The sequence below is a fragment of the Monodon monoceros genome, unplaced genomic scaffold, assembly GCF_005190385.1.
Source record: "Monodon monoceros isolate NGI ecotype Baffin Bay Population unplaced genomic scaffold, NGI_Narwhal_1 Super_Scaffold_15, whole genome shotgun sequence".
NCBI lineage: Eukaryota > Metazoa > Chordata > Mammalia > Artiodactyla > Monodontidae > Monodon > Monodon monoceros.
Window position 1 is genome coordinate 18,338,393 of NW_021703771.1, and position 13,953 is coordinate 18,352,345.

The following is a 13,953-nucleotide window of genomic DNA, read 5'->3' on the forward strand; positions in this document are numbered from 1 at the left end:
AAAGAAAGAAAGAAAGAAAGAAAGAAAGAAAGAAAGAAAGAAAGAAAAGAAAGAAAGAAAGGAATCTCAAAATCAAATATGGTAAAATTCAACCTTTCACTAGAAACTGAGTTACTCTGAGGGGAAAACACACTCTTCTTACCTGACACTACCAACGGTGACCACTGTCTTTGTGGTGTGAAAGGAACATCACAATCAGAAATCATTTTCACATTAAGTGTAAAGTTTATTACTGCAATTGTACCATTTCACTTTTAACAATGGAAGAACTAGACATCGTAAATTTCTCTTATACATACCTCTAGAGTAGGGTTACTCTATACAAGAGCATAAAGTGTATACGTTCTAAATCCAAACAGAACAGTTTCCTTGAGATTCTGTTTAAAAAAGAGGTCCTGATGAAATCCACATGTCTTACATTCAACCAAAATGATGTTGATTGACAGGGGAAAGAACTTCAACAACTGGCAAGAAATAGGACTTTATTGTGGACTGAGGAAGTTTACAATTTTTCCACCCTCACCCTCTGGCCAGGAAAGTCTGCCAGAGCCATCTTTGTGCTCAGTATCTCTTGGATGAACTATTGTAAAGTGATGAATGGGGTGTAGAGACAGGGATGGGGAGGTGGAAGGGGAATGAGCAGAACAGACTATAGAGGTTTTCCTAAGCCGCTCAGGCCTTGGGTTGAAAGAATTTCAATAGGCTATCCTGTTATCTTTTTCTTTTTTCTTTGGTAACAATACTAGCAGTTTCTGGGAGATGATTTAAATTAACATTGCTACCTTAAAATATTTTCAGTCTCTTCTTTTGAGCAATAAAACCTCTTTGCTCAGTAGCTCTGTTCCTTTGAACTCTTCGGAAGGGTTAGTTTAATCAAGGATTTGCATTCCTGTTCACTCCCTACGTATTAACTGAATATGTCTGAGATAGTTATTCATAGCTCTCTCATTTTCTGAAAGAATATGTGTGTGTAATATATATAAATATTTACCTGTTACTTAGTATCTGTTTCCCTCTATTAGAACAAAAACTACATAATAATAGATGCCTTGTCTGCCTTATTCCCCTCTGGACCCCCTGTACCTAGCATAAATCTTGGCACGCAGCAGGTACTCAATGGATATTATTGAAAGATACATCTGGGTTCAAATCTAAATTCTGTCACTTAGAACTTTCTGTTCTTGGATACGTTAATTAACCTGAGCCTGGGTCTCTTCATCTATACTAATAGTATCTTTCTCATAGAGTTTTTGTTGCAGTTAAAGATTGCTTAGTGAAAAGCCTGGCAGATAATAAGCATTTATAAAATGTTAGCTGCTTGTGGCTGCTAGCTCTGGGCCACCTGTGGCTTCTTTCAGAGAAATTTATGATAGGACAATCATTTCAAACCCAATGTGTTGTATATGTGGTTTACATAGTGAAGAATTTTGATTGTTTTAAAATTATACCTAAATTCTCACTGTCTGTTTTAATATCGGTGTTTTATTTTTAACAATCCGAAATATTGATCTATGGCATCTGACAGGTTAGTTGGTCTCTAGGCTGTTATAAAGCTAAAGAATATGTTGTTTATAAAGAGCAGTGGATTAACTGTCCCAGAGATTACAACTAATCCAGATTGGTTTGCTAATAACTGTTTGTAAACTTAGGTTAACAAGTTATACCAGTTGAGCGATTAAAACATCTCAGCAATTTTACCATCCTGAGCTGTTAACTATCCAGACACTAAAAAACATTTCAGCATAGAAAAATTGGGGGGAACTGATTTCTACACTGACTAACTGTTGAAAAAGTTCAAGTATTGATTTTTTAACAATAGAGACAGACAAACAAGCCAGAAATAACGTAGCAAAAATATATGACAAATATAATCAAGGAATGGGAGACAAATAAATATTTACAAAATAAGAGTATACTATACTCACTTCTTTGATATACTTAGGAATTTGAAAATCTTGATAAAATAAGTGTTCTTATTCTAGAACTCTAAATAATTATAAAAGTTGAATATTTGAATAGACCACCAACTATGAAGAAAATTCTAATTACTAGGGAACTACCTCAAAAAAGTAGCAGGCATGGAATTATTTTCAACTGATGGTGTGTATTATTTGAGATTCATGAGATTCATCTATGGTTTTGTATGGAATTAAAAATTATCACTTTCAGCTGCTGTATTCCATATTTATTTTTCCCACTTTGTGTGTGTGTGTGTATATATATATATATATATATATATATATATATATATACTCAATTTACTCCATGAACAAGACATATCTCTCCATTTACAGAGTCTTATTTAATGTATTTTGATAAAATTTTATGACTCCATAAAGCTCTTATACAGATTTTGCTACATATATTCCTAGGAAATTTATATGTTTGATGCTATTATATATTGAGTCTTTCTTAAAAAATGAATTAACTGGAATATTTGGTCTTTTTGTGCTTATTGTTATTACTGATAAATTTGGATTAGTACTATCATCTCATTCTGTACTCTTTTCTCCCACCTTTTCTGTGTCTCTTTTGTAATTTTTTCTTGCTTTCTTTTGGATTGACAGAATATTTTCTCTTATTCCATGTCTCCCATTTATTGGGAAATTAAACTTGATATTGGTATTCTAATTGGTTACCCTAATCATTTTAGCTTGCATACCTAACTTATCAAAGTCTACATCTACTCTATATCTGTATCTACCTCTGAACACTCCCAGCCCCCTTAGATCACTGGAACTCCAGACACCTCACTGCAGACTTACATGCTATTGGTGGCAGGTATTTTAGGTATATTTTTCACCAAATCCTCACAAGAGATTATTACTCAACAATCAGTGATTTATCCACCTAGTTACCATTTTCTTTACATCATTCTTTTTTCTTCCATCTCAGACCTTCCATTTGTAATTGCTTTCTCTCTGCCTGAGGTGCATCATTTAGAAATTCCCTGTTGAGTGTCTTTTGGTGGCAAACTCTCTCAATCTATATTGTCTGAAAATGTCTTTGTATGTTATTCTTGAAACATATTTCGTTGAGTGTACAACTTTCAGTATATATTTTTTTCTCAACATGTTGTTGATACAATTCCACTATCTTTCTCCTTCTGTTTTTGGGAGGTCATTTCACAGATTGTCGTTTCATTTTAGGTGAACTGGCTTTTCTTTCTGGCTACTTTTACACTTTTTCTTTTTTTTTTTTTTTTTTGCTTTTGTTATTGTGTACTTTCATCATGAGTGGGTTTCTTTATATTCATCCTGTCTTGGATTTCTGGGTCACCTAAATAAGAAGATTGGGTAAGAAGATCAATTGTGGAAAATTCTCAGTCATTATCTATTCAAATGTAGCTGTTTCCTGTTCTCACTCACTTCCCTTTGGAAACTGTGTTAACTTTTTCCTGTCTTTCCTGACTCTCAACTCTCTCTGACTCTGTCATTCTGTGCTGCATTATGGACAATTTTTTAGATTTGTCTTTCTATCCATTCATTCTTCAGTTCTATTGAACTTTTCCACTGAGTTTTAATTCTAATAATTATATTTTTACTTTCTTGAAGTTCTTAAAGTTTTTAAGCATCTGTTTGACCCTTTAAAAAGTCTCCTTCACCTTATTTCTATTTTAAAAACTTCTCACTTTATTTGGTTAAATATATAGAACATCCTTAATTTATAATTTGCCTGATGATACCAATAGCTGATGGTTTTTCGGGTTGTTCATGGTGTCAAAAAACAAAATTCAACAGAGTAAGTTTGAAGATCTAATTTGCTTTATTCAATGAGTCATGAATCAGGTAGCATCCCATCTAGCAACTAGAAGGGTGTTGGGAGGAGAAATAAAAAATGGAAGGCTTTTATAGAAAGGAGGGTGGGGCAAGGAAGTCATTAGCAAAAAAAGAAAGGGTTATATTGGGCTAGGACATCTTTTTTGGGGGGAGGGGAGGGAATGGCAAGTGTTTTACCAGATGGGTCATCTCTTCTTCCTCTGGGGGATGGACAGATCACTTCATTGGTGCTGACAAGAAAATTTCAAACTGTTGATGAAGATTACATTTCTGGGGAAGGTGGAAACTGCAGTTAGGTTAGGTATTGAATCTAGGCTTGGTATTGTTAGGGGAACCACTGACTGAAACCACCCGCCCTGGCCAGGCTCCATAGTAACCACTTGCATGAGTTACCTTAAGCAGGAGGTCCTGTTAAGGAATGCGGAACTAACAAGCTACCACCAACCAGAAGAATTCGGGAAAGATCAAAAGGTGAGAGGAGACTCCAGTCCTTATGTCCTACCAACCTCCCAGAGTCCTTCTAGCTGGAATCCATCTTGGCTGAGTGATGTGCGTGCCACAAGGAAGGACCCTGAGTCTGAGTGATTGGCCAGAGATAGCCCTGAAACTAGCCACGTTACCATAAAACCTGAGACTTCAAGCCACGTGGCAGAGCTGTCCTCCTGAATTCCCTTACCCTCCTGCTTTCCACCCGGGTGCCCTTTCCCAATAAAGTCTCTTGTTTTGTCAGCACATGTGTCTCCTCAGACAATTCATTTCTGAGTGTTAGACAAAAGCCCACTCTCGGGCCCTGGAAGGGGTCCCCCTTCCTACAACAGTATCATGGGATTTAGCACAAGTGACACCATTTTGGGCCTGCGGTTTTTCTCTTTAACAACAGTACCTTATTTCCTAGTACCTGTTAGGAATTTTATTAAATCTTGAATTCTAATTCTTTGGAATTTCATCTGAGTAAATTCTTTGAGGACTAGATTGAAGGTGGATTTCTCCAGGAATGATGTATATTTGTTCTGCTAGTCAACTGGGGTTACCTCCAACTTGGAATCACTTTAAACTGAACTCTGGATTTGAGGTTCTTCATATCTTCCAGGTTGAGTGAATTTGGGCTATAACACATGTAAGGCAAGTTTGTGGTTACAAATTTTCAAGGGAGTTTATTTTCTCTCCTCCCCCAGCACCAATGTCTGAGACAATTTTCTTGCTGTTTCTTGGGGAACAGAAGAAAGATGTGTTTATTTATAGCTCACTGTAACATGGATGATGCCTTTAGGGAATACACAATGCACATGGTGGGTGGGCCCTGGCCTTTATCTCTTGTCTTCAAAGCTTGATAAACCTTGAAAACAGAAGTTAACCAGGGATCAGTCTTCAGAATGCAAGTTGTTCTTAGTTCTTGGCTAACAGCTCCAGGTTCCTTCTTTCCCTTAGTTATTGGAGTCTGAAAATTTCTTATTTCCTTGACAAATTATAGAAGCATCCAAAAAGATACTTTAAAAATTACCCAGCATTTTAAGTTATTGTTAGCAGAAAGCTCTGTCAGGATCGCTAGTCAACCATATGGAAACAGAATTTCCAGGATCCATTTTTTAGGAAGGATGCTCTCTGTATCTCATATCTTCTGGATACTTGCACAATTGCACAATGTTTGGCATATCTTTGGAGTATGTTTGTGATTTTTGTCATTTTTTGTTGTTTTTGATTTGTCCTATTAGTTACCAGATGTGAAGTTATAATTTTCTTGGGAATTTGAATACATGCCTTATTTTGGTAACTTGTTTGATGTCCGCTGGGACATAATGTTGTGTCCAGATACATTATTATTGTTGCAGAAATGTTGGAGGAAAACTAGCTGGGGAATATGCAAGATGAGCCTGAATCATCTTGTAGTGCCAGGAAGTATGGAAGTGCTCAGGAAACCCATAAGGATGGGGGCACGTCAAAAAGACACACGAACCAACTGAAGAAGCTCCCAATGGCCAATACTAGAATAATTAGAGCAATATATGTATGTATGTATATATATATATATATATATATATATATATATATATATATATGGCAGCTTTGAATGAGAACCCAAAGTATAAAATATATACTCATGTGTCCACACTGATATAAAGAAATTATCAAATAGGCAAATAAATGGGAAAGAGTAGATAAAATAATTCTAAATAATCTCTGTAGATACTACGCCTTCAATGTGGTGGAACATAACTTCCCACTCCTTAATCGTGGGCTTGCACATAGTGACTTCTTTCAAAGGAGTACAGTATGAAAAGGGGGGAAAAGAGTAACTTTACAGTGAAGAAATCTGACAATCACCACCTCAGCCAGGTGGTCAAGGTTAACATCAACAGTGGGGAGGTATGTGTACAGTGTGTGCCCTGGAAATGATGTGATGAAAATGGTACTTTGATTCTGTGTCCTTCCTTCCTCAAACCCTTAACCCCAGTCAAATTATGAGGAAAACATCAGATGAATCCCAACGGAAGGATTTTCTGCAAAATGCCTGACAAGTATTCCTCAAAACTATCAAGGTTATCAAAACAAGGAAAGTCTGGGCTTCCCTGGTGGCGCAGTGGTTGAGAGTCCGCCTGCCGATGCAGGGGTCGCGGGTTCGTGCTCCGGTGCGGGAGGATCCCACATGCCGCGGAGCGGCTAGGCCCATGAGCCATGGCCGCTGATCCTGCGCGTCCGGAGCCTGTGCTCAGCAACGGGAGAGACCACAACAGTGAGAGGCCCGCGTACCATAAAAAAAAAAAAACACAAAAAAAAACACAGAAGGAAAGTCTGAGAAACTGTCATGACCAAGAGGAGCCTCAGGAGACATGACTACTACAAGCAATGTGGTACCCTGGATGGGATCCTGGGATAGAAAGAGGACATTAGGTAAAGATAAAGGAAGTCTGAATAAAGTGTGGATGGACTTTGATTAATAATAATGCATCAATATTGGCTCTTGGATTATGACATATGTACCATACAAATGTTAGATGTTAATAATAAGGGAACCTGGGTATGTGGTATATGGAAACTTTCTGTACTCTTTTTATAATTTTTCCATAATCTAAAAGTATTCTTAAATAAAATATTTATTATAAAAAAGGGAAAAGCAAAAAAATTAACTTGGGAATATGGAGTTGTAATTTTGGCATGCAGTTAATCAGGCTTAATGACTTTAAACAAATCACTCAAACTAATATTTCTAATGTATCCTATGGAAAGACACAACAATATTAGATCTAAGTTCCCTTTTATTTCCTACCCGTGGGCATAAAAAGTCAAAATTCAAATCAATTAATTGCAAATAAAACAATTTGCTTTCTTTTACCTGTGTTAGTGTGAGCCAACCCCTCCTCTAAAAATTATAGAGATGGTGTAAGTTTCCTGGGAATCAGCATGGTGGCACGTACTGGGACTTGTGATAAGAATCAGGATATGGTGGTGATGATAATGATGGTGCTGTTTTAAGTGTTAATAACTACCTTGAGGTGATAAATTACTATGCATCAAACGTTGCCTAAAAGCTTTGAACAGTATCTCATTTATTCCTCCCAATGTCCCTGTGAGGTAAGTATTTATAATTCCCTTTTCCTTTTAAAAAAAAAAAGAAAGAAAAATTATTGTCAGATGTTAGGCAACTCACCCAAGATTCCACAGCTACTAAAGGATAAAGACAGCTTTCAAATTCAGGTCTGTCCAATAGTAAAATCCCTTCATATAATGACCACTGATTTCATACCTGCCATTTATCAACTCTGTGCCTTGCGAAAGCACATAATCTCTCTGGATCTCAATCCTTCATAAAGTGAGGAATTTGGAAGAGATGATTTTGAAGATACCTTCCACTTCTAATATTTTTAATTTATCTTTATTCTGAGAAATTATCATTGAATCCCTCAGTATAGAACTTAAGGATTCCCCACTTTGGCACATTGGTCGATGGAGCTCACAAGTAAACACAAGTAAACATAATTAACCAAATGATCGATTACATGAATTTGGACAACTGCCTACTACTCCAGTACAAAGCTTTGGTAGAACCCAGGAGGCCTAAGTGAAGCTTCTGAACTGAAGGCAAGAGAAAGCTTGGTATAAGCCCCTCAAACTTACTCCTCAGCTGCAGATAGATAAAGAGAGAGAACGGGATGCATTTAAGTACCTATCCTGACTACTGAAACACGGCCCCATGGACATCAGATAAGACACCTCTAGGGGCAGCAGTGAGTATAGGTGGGCATAGAAGAAAGGGAGCTTTATCCAGACTCTTCCCTGTATTAAAAAAGGAGGATAAAAATACTGTCCTCTATGGGCAGAGGCAGAACACAAGAAGAAGATCATAAATATTTCCCCAGTTTCTCTACACTGCCCAAATATTTTTTTTCCTGGCCAAGTATACTATAAACCATGGGTGCAGCTGTCCTCTTAAAGAAGAGGACAGCAGTTTACGAGGTGAGTCCTGGCCCATGTATGTGGTTCAATTCCACCGACTCCAGCTTTGCCCCTTATGTTCTAAGTCAGTGAGACGGGCAATTCAGCTGCTGCCCCAAAGCCTTTGAGGTGGGTCAGAGAGGACTTTTATGTTATCCTCCTGAACGCTGAACCCAAAATTCACCCTCTATGACACTTCTTTCAAATTACGCACTGTCAAAATACCCGGCAAAACTCTTCAGAGACCTTGCAACAAGCTCAAATAACACAATGAATGAAATAATTCCCTAAAATGGAATACCCATTGCTATAAATCATCACCCAAAATGCCCCCCTCCACAATTTTGTATTTTGCAGCTTCTTCCGTCTCCAATTTTATATTTTGCTCAGTTTCAGACCAGGGCTCCCCCTCTCTGCAGCCTAGGGAAGCTGGAGGTGGGGTAACTAGTAGTGGGAAATTCTGTGTGATTTGTTAGGGCGCATATTTGGCTTTCTCTGGTTGGTCCTAAGCTGGAAGTGCAAACAAAAATTATTAATCAAGGCCTGACCATTTGGGGCAGATTATTTTGCTTCCTGGATTGTTACTAGAGATAACAGTCTGACTTCCTACAAGTCTGACTTACATTCGACTGACCTCCTAGCTGGATATTCCAGTAAATACCCTACGAACAACAGCGTGTTCGTAAGTCCAGTTTTGTTCTTAAGTCCAACAAAGTTAGCCTAGGTACCCAACTAACACAAGTGGCTGTATAGTACTGGACCGTAACAGGTTTATAATACTTTTCACACAAATAATACACAAAAAACAAACAAACACAAACAATAAAGAAAACGTTTTTAATCTTACAGTCCAGTACCTTGAAAAGTACAATAGTACAGTACAATAGCTGACATCCAGGGGCTGGCATCGAGTGAACAGGCAAGAAGAGTTACTGACTGGAGGAGGGAGAGGAGGTGGGAGATGGTAGAGCTGAAGGATCGTCAGCAATAGGAGAGGGAGGGCAAGCTGCAATTTCACTCACGCCTGAGGTTGATGGAACGCACGTTCACATCTTTGAAAGTTTGCAACTTGAAGGTTCATAGCTAGGTGTCTTAACGGTATAGATAAAAGGGTTGGGGTCCTGGGGAGGTTGCCGCAGGCTGTGGGTCAGAGTTCCATTTCTGAGCATTGTCCCTTTGTATCCTCAGTCTCTCAGAAGTAAGGGAAGGCCAGGGAGAGAGGAGGAAATGCCATATTTTGCTACCTCACACTCCCAGAGAAAGGGCAGTTTTTAAGGGCAGAAGTTTAAATGTGAGGAAAAGAGCATAGATAGGCGGTCCCCCTTGCCCACGAATCTTGAATATTCTAAAAAATTCCCCTTGAAAAGTTGTCCCCAAAGCAATCCAGAAAAATAATATACAAAAATAAACAACTGCAAACCAAGTTTGAATTAAAATGTGTGTCTAGCACAGAGGGGATTTCTAGGTGAAATAACTTTCCCTATGAAAACACTAATGACACATTATGCTGTAGTACCTGGTGATCAGGTGGGCAGTATGTGCATGAGTGTGCCTGAAAAGAATGGGCAGGGGGGAGAGCAAAAGCAGAGAAAGCTCAAGATATGTGACTTGAACCATCAGAGCTGTATCTAATTCGGAGAGACCTGGGAAACACCCCTGTTAATTTCACCTTTGGAATAGACAATATTGGTTCAGATGAAAATCCATCAGCCATTCCAGTGATGCACAAGTGAGACCTCTTAGGCTGGTTACTTAATTTGTGCTTCTGATCATTCTGTTGATGGGCTGGCTTTAGCAGCGTGTGCCCTGGTTAGTATTCATCACGATTGATGGTGCAGTCTGACCTAGGTCTCAGCAGACTGATGGCAGTGAAAATGGAAGGCATTTAGGAGACCAGTCAAAATATCTATGCTGCACCTATGAAAAATGGAACCCCGAACACCCTGATATCCATTCTAATCTGCCTGATTTACCTGGTGTTAATTGCTTCCTGGTCTTACCCTTAGAATGGACCTTTCTATTTCGTATCCTGTTCACTTGGAAGTCCAGTATTTTAACAATTTCCACAGTATGAAAGTGGATGCATTTGGGGGCTTTACTAAAGACAGCTCAATTAACCTTTGAACAGTAGGTGTGACTATTGCGACTTTACATCTAACCATTTTCTTGAATTTCCTCCTCTATTGGGCCCTTGGTGGTGAGATCAGGAAATTATCATGAATGAGTCATTTCTTTCCTAAATCAAATCAAACAATGGGAGTTTGTGCAAGAGGTTTTTAATTCTTTCTTTTTATAAGAGCCAATTCTTAAAGGAAAGATTCCTTTTTTTTTCTTTTGTTAATGTACCTGTCCAACATTTTGGCTATAGATCACCTTGCATATATTTTCCATTTGCCTTGTATCTCTAGAGACAATTCGGCTATAGATTGAAAAGAAAAAAAAGGAAGCAAGCAAAGTAGTCTAAGGGCCTTTGGACCACCCTGTTATGTAGACAGTCTGTTCCCTCACAGCATTTGGAAACTGCACGACTGCCCTTCCTTGTATTTAATGAGACCTGTGGGCAAACGCATGACTCGGTGGAAACTAAGAGGCAGAATTTAAATGTGCTCGATGACAGCTGGCTTACTTGTGCAAGCTGTTGCAAAAGAACTTTACTAATGGTTCAAGCAGATGGGCAGAAGGAAGAGAGCTAAATGTTAGAATGTGTGAGAGGCCAAAGGTCAAGGTGAAAGAGCCTGGTGATTTCCTGAGGTCTGTGGGTGTTTCGTGTTGCAGCTTAAATTGAGGGTTGTTTTTCATTGGATGCATTTTTCTAAACTTTAAGTAGGTTCATTAAACCAAAAAAAAAAAATAGTCTCAGCTCTTTATTTAGTTCCCAATTAAATTTTGGGTTTTAACTTCCAAGATAATATAGCACTTACTTGTACAGTATAGGCATTTATAATACCTTTTTAGGGATAAGTTCAAAATGGTTTATTTAACAGAAATTTTTTACAAAAGTTGGTCCCTTAAGTTTTTTTAGCAATAACGCACATATACTATATCCTTTAGCCCCTATTTTTTTTTTAACTTAAAAGTAATTTTTCTTCTGGGGCAGGGAAATTACAAAACAATTTAAATATATTGCATAAAGAATAACTACTATTTGGCTTTTTCTAGAAAATCCTACTTTCCAGATATTTGCTGAGATTTAGGTTAAAAAATCCAATGTCATTTTTCTGTTTCATATGATTTCGTAACTATTATGTGTTTCAGCTTTAATCAAGTTTTATTGAAGCCAAGACATTAACTAACCTTTAGTTTGACAATCAAGCCTTTTAAAGGAGGTCATAAAGTTCAAAGGGAGATGGTTTTTGCTCCAAAAACGAGATTATTTTGAAAGCTAAAATATATGTACCACTTATGGAAAGAAACAAAGTAAAGCTTTGTTGCTCAGGTACATTCTGTATTTATTTTCCTGGTTCAGGGAAAGGAGCAGGTCTCAGCAAGAAGTTGAGAAAGATCCACAGGCACCACTTCGGCAGCCCAGGTACTATGCTTTTCTTCCAAGAAGGATGTCATTGGCACTGGCAGTGGCCTTGGGGTCAATTATTTATTTAAAAATAAAATTTTTATTATACGAAACCCCAAATTTAAGGGTGTGTAAAATATGAACATGGCAGTTAGACATATTGTTTATCACCTTGATTTCCAAACGCTTTCAGACTGAAATTCATTTGGGACTCATAAAAAATTGCCAGGACTGGCCATTAAAAAAATTACCTCAAATCACAATTAGCAGCTCTTTAGTTGCAGTTGGAATACGTACGTGGAGGTGCTGTTTGTTTTGCCATTTCAGGAATAATTCACGCTGATCAGGTGTGTTTTAAAAATGAGGACACAGGCAGAGGCGGAGGTAATTCAAAACCAAACACATTCAAAATTCAAAGTCACATCCTTCCCTTAGGTAGTTGATTTTTCTTATATATTGGTTGCTGGCGATCTACATGGGGAAATCTTTGAAGGTTATAGTTCATTATTAAATGGGTTCTCTAGATGATGGGAGAGGCCCCCTAAGAAACCTAGAAAAACAAACTATAACACCTACAGAAGGAAGAAATACAAATAAAGGAGGTACTTCTTTGTAACTGCTTCATATTTCCAATAAAAGACTTTTACTAGAAATTTTTTTTAAAGATTGTATTTAATAAGTGATATGCCTAAAGAGAAAAATGTCAGTTCCACTGATTTAATTAATTTCCCCAATGGCTTTAACCACTTTTATGACAAAAGGTACAGTCTTTACTGACAGGAGCTTGATTGAGGAGCTAAGGAATTAAAGGAACAGGAAACACCAGTAAACTTGACTTGATTATATAAACAATTTATTTTTGAAAATAATTAAAAATATTTTTAGTGGATAATATAAATATTTGTTTTAAACAACTGTCTAGTCATTATGGGTAGATTTTTAACAATTTTTAGTTTGTTGCCTCTTAATGCTTTTTAAAAACATGTGCCCAGAAAATGTTCCTTTCCAACTCCATGTCACTGTGAGGAAAGACAGCCTGGCAGTGAAAGGAGCAGTCAGCCTGGCCCCTGACAGACATGACCCCACTCACAGCTCGTTCAGTGACTGGTTTTGTGAGCTTGGACAAATTCCTTAACTTCTCAGAGTCTTCATTGCCTTATTTATAAAGTGGGGATGATACCAGCCTTGCAGGGCTGTTGTGAGTTTTAGGTGAGATAATTCATGTAAAAACAGTAAAATCTGTCCAGCAAATATTAGTTTTCTTCCTCTTTAAATAACTCAAAGAACCATTTATTCAGGCACTGTGCTAATGCTTTATTTGCATTTGTCTTGTTTATCTTAAAACAAAAACAAAACTGAAAACTCATGAGGAAGTTTCTCCAATCATCATAGTTCTGCACTGAGGAAATGGAAGCACTGAAATAGCTAGTAAGTGGCTTTAACCCGGGTCTACTCGATTCTAAAGCCTGTGCTCTTAACCACTGAAAATGCTGTGGAATGAGACTGCTCTATGAACATGGAGAAGAAATAGAATAGTAATGATGTGGGGGATCAGGAGTAAGAGACTGGAAGGATTTAACATTTTTGTAGCTCTAATACAGGTATCTTGAACCCCGTTTGGAGATGACAATTTAAAAAAAATACTGTACATGTTTGGCCATAATACATGGATACAAACAAAAGTTACCCAAAAAAGGGGGAGTGGGTAGGGCCCAAATGCACAGAATGTCTGTTGGTGAATTCTCTCTAATGACGTTATTGTGATGTTGGCATGCTACCATTGTTAAGCATATTTATCTAGTCCACACTGTATTAGTCAGGCTGGGTTAGGTTATGGTGCAATAACAAATAGCACCCAAATCTCACTTGCTTAATACAACACAAGTTTTATTTTTCATTTGTGTAAAGTCTACTGCAAGTCTGATTGCCTTGTCAGGGCAATTGTCCTCCATGCAGTCACCCAGGAATCCAGTTATCTCAGTCTCAGGGCTCCATCACCTCCACCTGCTCTGTGATTGCTGCAGAGCAAGAGAAAATGCTGGAGCACTTTCCTGGACAATTCAAGTCTTCCACTCCCAATTCATCTACCAGAACCAGGCATATGCCCTGCCTCACTGCAAGGGAAGAAGGGCTGTGCATTTTGAGTGCCACTAACCTGTAACACATACTTAAGACTGTTGGTGTTTCAGACCGTGGCTTTTATGACTACTTTACTAAAATAATTTCTATAAA